The sequence below is a fragment of the Grus americana genome, chromosome 3, assembly GCF_028858705.1.
Source record: "Grus americana isolate bGruAme1 chromosome 3, bGruAme1.mat, whole genome shotgun sequence".
Classification (NCBI taxonomy): Eukaryota; Metazoa; Chordata; class Aves; order Gruiformes; family Gruidae; genus Grus; species Grus americana.
Genome location: NC_072854.1, coordinates 77,577,743 through 77,584,332, shown reverse-complemented (window position 1 = coordinate 77,584,332; position 6,590 = coordinate 77,577,743). Strand labels below are relative to the sequence as shown.

The following is a 6,590-nucleotide window of genomic DNA, read 5'->3' as shown; positions in this document are numbered from 1 at the left end:
ATAAATCATCAGGTGCCACTGAGAAAGAGATGGAGGAAAAACGCATTTCCAGTTTTGGCCAGAAAGAAGCAGCAGGGAGAGCATTGCAAGAGATCTTCCAAAGCGTGCAAAGTTTTTCATGAATTGAGAAATGAAGATAGTGGAGTCACAGAAATGTGAGTATATTTTCTCCGCATAATGACTCGAATCAGCGTATTTCCTAGATTACAGCCATTCTTGCAGGAAGCCCTATCTAAAGTTTATTTCTGCAGGAATAATAGTAGTTCCTGTGAGTAAAATGCCTATATTCTCTCATTCTCTAACTGAAAGGAGAAACCTAATTTATAATAAAAAATAAGGTCTCCAACGCCTTTTTCCTTTTGTAACTGTGATTCAGAACAATGCAGTTCTTAAAGTAATCACACATTCAAATACAAGTAGGTGTGAGCTTTCAAATATACTGAGAGTGAATATTCAGAACATCACATCCTGGTGTTTGCTTCTGATGTTAAGAAAAACCTGCTGTGCAAACCAGGATGCATGTTTTGAAAAGTCTATAACTTTGTTATTTTGAAGCCAGATTTCTTTAAACAGAGCAAGGCACATATTCACCTTCCAGGGATTTGTGCCATTTGTGCCAACTTTGGTACCCTTCATTTCAAGTTTCTTTGAACGCAAAAATGCACGCAAATAAAATTTTCACAGCTCATTTTTAGGTTAATTTGTTTTTAGGTATTCTGGAGTAACATTTTACTAATAGTCTATTTTCAGTTGAGGTGGAGAAAGTTTGATATTCTACTACCAAAGAAGAGTGATGCTCTAAATAAATGAAGAGACAAAAATTAATTTATTATAATAGAAAATGTATATGTAATATAATTATTTTGCAAACATAGTGCTATGTTGTAGACACTGAAATTAGATCTATTAAATTACTTGTTTATAGTAAGCCTTTTCAGTGGAGTTTTTGATATATTTTGCAGTCCAGAGCATCTGAAATCCAGTGCCAGTGCTTGAGCCCCACAAAAAACAAACCTTGTGCCTCTGACTCTTCAAGAGATGGCTCTGAAGCATCCAGCGCTGGTATGTTGGTCCTCATTTATTCTACATCATCATGTTCAGTTCCGTAAGTCTGTTGTACCAAGTTTGGAGGCTTTGTCCAATTTCTGATCAATTGAAGAGAGATTTGGGTTTGACTTTGCACTCAAGTCTGAACACAGCAACACGCACAGAGACTCCAATTCTACTGTCTGCGTATAGGCGTGCACACATTGGTATTAATGCTTTTGCCCTAAAAGATAGTATTGTGAACTTTAAAAGTGCAGGGTTTAGAGGTCTGATTAGAATTAGATCTGATGAAAACTGAGAATGCATGAATTTTGAAACATTTTGTCCTTCCTGAACAAAAAAAGTAAAACATTTTGGTGTGCCCATCCCCCCCTCCCCCCACCAAGAAGAACTCTCAAGACTCAGTCTGGCAATAGGAAAGCTGCATTTTGACTTGAAAACCCAAGTAACTCCCTCAACTACAACACTGATGTTCTTGACTCAGATTGTGCAGTTTTGGCTTCTTGCAATGACACCGAGTGCTGTGGGTCAGCTCAGTGTTAACCTGTATTCTTACTATGTCCTCCTGACTCGCGGGGGCTGTAACACGGAGAGAAGTGCAGACTCCCTCTGCCAGACCCCCACATCAAACCAGCCTCCTGTGCTACACTCACTCATGGAAACTCCTCCAGAGCGTTACCAGAGGGGAGCCCTCCTTGCATCACGTGTAAATAGAGGATATGCAGTCCAGTTAAGGGAGCCCGTGTGGAAATAAGCCACCGTCCTTACGTGGAATCTGGCTCAAAAGCAAGCAGGTGTTGTACTCGGCTACAAACATTTAGACTGGTTTAACAAACAGTAGTATTGGGACTCAGATTTGATTTAAAGCCAGATTATTTTTTGTATTGATTTTTCCAGTTCAAATTATACACCTTCTGTGAAAATGCTTATTGCTGCAAATACTGCATTTTTCTCCCTGCCTAAGTAAGTAGCAAAGTACTAAAGTATTTTTTTAAGAAACTAATATAACTACAGTGATGATAAATCTCTTGTTCGGGACTGATGCTATTAATGTACATGGCTTAGTTCTTCAATACAATGATGAACTATTGTTTGGTTTTTAACTTTAGGAAGCTAAATCAAGACTTACTCATTGGACTAATCATGCAGATAAAGAAGAAATCTCCTAAACTGGAAAAGAATGACTAAAATGTAGAAGCTAGAAATTGCCTTTCTATAATTTCTCAAAAAGCTATATCAGGTACAGACTATATAAATACTTGGAAGTCTCGGTATTAATGATCATCCTGGCCCTGCATGAAGATAAGAATTTTTGCTGCTCTTTTATCTTCCTCTTCTGTAAAAAATCTGCAAGGTAATTTTTCAGAGTGGTTGGTATTACTGCAACTGAAAGCTTATACCGGTATCGTGAAACATGAATTTCTCAGTTTGAGCTAAGGTACTTACAGGACTGAAAATCGCAATACCAGAGATCTTTTTGATGTTGTGCTACAACTAAGTTGGAGGCAAATGTTTTCCAGTGTAAGATATTCCATGTACCAGGACGTACAAGCAACAAAACTGAATATGAATCAATAAATTAAGCTCCCCAGGAAAAAGAATAATAAGCATATTTTAATTCAGAAGTCAGTTCATATTCTTGATATGTTGAAGAAAACTGTTTTCAGTTTCGGTTTATGAAAAACTTTGTACTTCACATAGAAGTGGGCTGTCTTACACTCTCTCAACAACTGCTTGTAGACGTAAGCAGACCACAGACTCCTGTAGCAGAGACAAGACAGCGGTACGAGAGAACAACTTTTGCAATGAGAGAGTTGAGAACACTTAAAAAGGTCAATGGAGAAGACAAAACCTGTTACAGGTGGATCACAATAACTATTTTAAAGTAGACATGTTGACTGAGAGCTAGGAGTTTCAAGAAAACCAAAAAGTTAACAATCATTTATGATAGAGAAGGAAATATGTAAACACCAGAAAGTCGTATATAGATAAAGCCCCAAAATTTTTATATGCATAAAAATTGATTCCCTCACTCTTTAGAACACAAAACGGACAGTCAAATCAGTTTTTCCTGTCACAGCTGGAAATTGCAAGGCAAATTTAGCCAGGTACGTAAACTGCTCTCCTGGTTCCTGAGAACTGACTGGCCAGCTCTCAGTTCGTTCAAACGCTGATGAAGTCAAAGTGCCAGCGACTGCCCCCGTCCCCCGCCCCCCCATTGGAAGAAAAGCCCTACTGCAGGTATTACAAGACAACTATTAGTGGCCACTGCTAAGCAAGCAAGCCTTTTGGAGGCTATTTATCACACTGCAACCACGCAGAAGCAATTGGTTTTAAGGCTTGAACACCCTAGTTACTAGCAGGGCCAGGGGTGCATGTGTAAGGGCAGCGTAAACTTCATTGCAGAAAAAGGCATCTAGAGAACGAGTTCATTTCTTACTTCCCAAAATGGCTGCTGGTTTTGTGTATCTTGCACAGAACGCAACCAACGTGTCTTAAAACAGAAGCAACTGAAATGGTAAATGTGTGAAAGGTGAAGGCAGTGATGACACTTTAAAAACCAACAAAACCGGGACTGGCCAGCCTGCTTTGCAAGACCGTAGCTGTTCTGATAAACAATTCACATGCACAGGAAGAATCTTCCTGACGTTGATATTGCTCTCTTTTGAGCCGTTTTGTCAGGGTTGATCAATAAATTGATGTTTAATCCCATTTTATAACTGAATATTCAGAGTTTGACCCCATTCACACCAAGACAAATAGCTTCATTTCCAGCTACCAGAGTTCCAAGTACAGCAAATAAAGAATTGGAAAAAAATTCATCCATGACCAGTAAAGAAAGTTTGCCAGCCTTTACTCATGTCTTAAAATAAATTTAAAAAAGAAACCAATAGGTTTAGCAAAAGAAGGTGTCCTGTATTTTTGCTTTATACTCCAGGCAACAAGCCAGGGGATAAAAATGCTATTTACAACAGACATGTAAGCTTACAAAAGGGATTAGTAAAGACACATTTTGTTGAAGTCACCTAAAATCCAGAACAAAGGTTGTAAAATTTTAAAATGGTATATTTCTGCACTTAACTGCTAATAAAAGTGGCTACTAATTGTTAGGCCCAAGAGTTATATGGGAGGGACCATTAACATGTTGCTGTTTTTGAAGTATCTGTCTGCATTAACATAGGGCATTGTAGTGCAGATTACATTGAAATGCTGACTACTCTGCTGTAATATTGCTGGGAGGAAAACATTCAATCCTACAGAAAAGAATTGATATTAGTTAACTTAGAAAAGGTAAGTATTGCTCTGCTTTTGCTATTATTATTATGGTCTGCTTGATTACTGAAGATATACATTAATTTCCCGTGAAGATCTGGCATTTCTGCTTTCCACAAATAGATGGTTTCTATCAGGAGTTTTTAACCTTAAAACAAAGCAGTTACCTATACAAACAGTACAAAAGCTTTGACATTAATGCCAACTTCTTCCTGCTAAATCTCTTGTACTCCAGGAGAATTGGAGCAGGATACATCATGACTGTAAGTTTTAGATTTAGAGAAAACTCAAATCACTGTGTGTCAGGTTTGTTTTCTTTGCAATGGTCAGCCCCGTCTAAGAGAAACCAGTACTTCTGAGCTGCTAAAAATATATACATTTAGATCAATGTGTAAAGATCAGTGAAGTCAATATCTGTAGCCTTGCCACATTAGATTTTCAGCTTTACATTTTCATATCTAATTGGTTTTGCCCAGAATGAATTAAGTGTCAAAAGAAAAGAGGAAAAAGAAAGAAGATAGTTAATTGTCACAACCAGAGCAAAAAAAGCATGTTTCTTTGCAGATGCTAATCAGTTCCCTCTGTGTGTTTACATTGTCCCTTTCGTGGGTGCAAACTGAGAGTGGATAGGAATAATGAATTTCTTCTAACCCGACAGCTATGCTTCTTCCATCATCTCTCCTTCCCCTTTGTTCTCTCCTCTGAACAAAGAAGTTTCTCCTACCGGGCTTCTCCTCAGCTTACCAGATCTGGCTCCTTTCTGCTCCCATTCCCCCCACCACCCCGTAGCCCCTTCCCCCACTGTGTTGCCGATCTCCTGCCCATTCCCACTGGTTTTCCATCCTCCCTCCCAGCACTTCTGGCTCTTTGTTCCCACAGCGCTCTGGAGATGTGCAGCAGGAGCCCAGCTCGTGCTTTTTTTTTTTTTTTTCCCCTTCTTTCTTTTTCTCAGGGGGGGAATCCTGGAACATTTGAAGTCCCATTAAGAGCAGACAAGCAGATAGCAGAGAAAAGAAGGAACCATTGTATGCCTCAAGAAAATATAACACAGAGATGTGTTTTCCTTCAGAAGGAGATATACAAGTACCAAGAAAGACTGCACGCAACTTGCAGTTATGACAGATTACTGATTAAGTTATTTGTACGGAATTAAGGACTTTTCTTCATAGGACATTTAATGTTTTTAGCAGAAAATTTATACACATGAAGGAAAATGAAGAGAAATTAAGCTAAACAGTCAATTTGGGCTGAAGTTGCCTCATAAGGTTTTCAGAAATCTTTTACATATAGAATTAATTAGTATATTTTCAAAATGTGTAAGGACATTTAGCAAGGAACTAGCTTTCTGTACCAGAGCACCGGCAGGCCTCAGGTGTGGTATTAACTTGCTAGTGTGGTGGTGGGCTGGGTAAGAGAAGTACAGTCTCTTTAAAGACAACTAGCATTTTCCTAACTTTGGCAGGGCATATCCCAAATTTTTCCATAATTAAAACCGTAAAAAACTTCTGTCACCACCATATTATGATTAGAACTGCCAAAACAAGTTTAAGTAACCAAGAAAAAATGTTTATAAGGTGATATGTCTCTCTTATCTGTTCACCTTATTTAAGAAAGGTACGATTGCGAATGAAGCACCTTTGCTTTCTAATCAAGTTCTCCTAACAGTTTTAAAAATCCTGGCTGCTTCCAGTTTATGCTTGGGATAATCACAATGTGTTACTTATCACCGAATAAATGGAACAAGCAGCAGTCAGACCCGTCCAGTAGAGACTGCTAAGGTTGCACGGCAATGCTGAGGAAGCTGAAGGTGCCTACAAATTCATTATCCCTAACGTCAAAGATCAAGAGAGTCAAGTGTTGCTCTGCAGCACAGCACAGAAATTACTTTCTCATGCGTCCTGATGAACCTATGAAAACTAGCAGACGCTAATAGGCAGTAAAATAATTTCTCTAGAAGTTCACTTCTGCTGTTTGTTTGCATACCCCTCTGGGACAGAAAAGAAATTTGCTAGTATTTCCACCTGACTCCTCCACCCACACATTGAAAACAATGAAATTCTACTTGAAATAGGACAACAGGAGAGGCAATTTAAAGGGGCCCTAAGGATCCAGCCTTTTAATCACAACTGTGACAAAACGCTGTCATCCTTGCCAGCAATTCCCTAGCAATTTACAGTACACCGGCGTAACAGGAGGAGACCTTGCATTGTGAAGAAACCTAACTAGATACCCAGATCTTCATCTTCTGATTCTCCTGCCCTTGCAATATT

General features: G+C 38.8%; 1 long non-coding RNA gene across 1 annotated transcript; it reads left to right on the top strand.

The window, feature by feature from the left end:
* Positions 1-5,295, top strand: LOC129204008 (uncharacterized). The gene is made up of 3 exons (XR_008576243.1): positions 1-155; positions 963-2,010; positions 2,157-5,295. It is a non-coding gene; the product is annotated as an uncharacterized LOC129204008 (long non-coding RNA).
* The last annotated feature ends 1,295 nt before the right edge of the window (positions 5,296-6,590 follow it).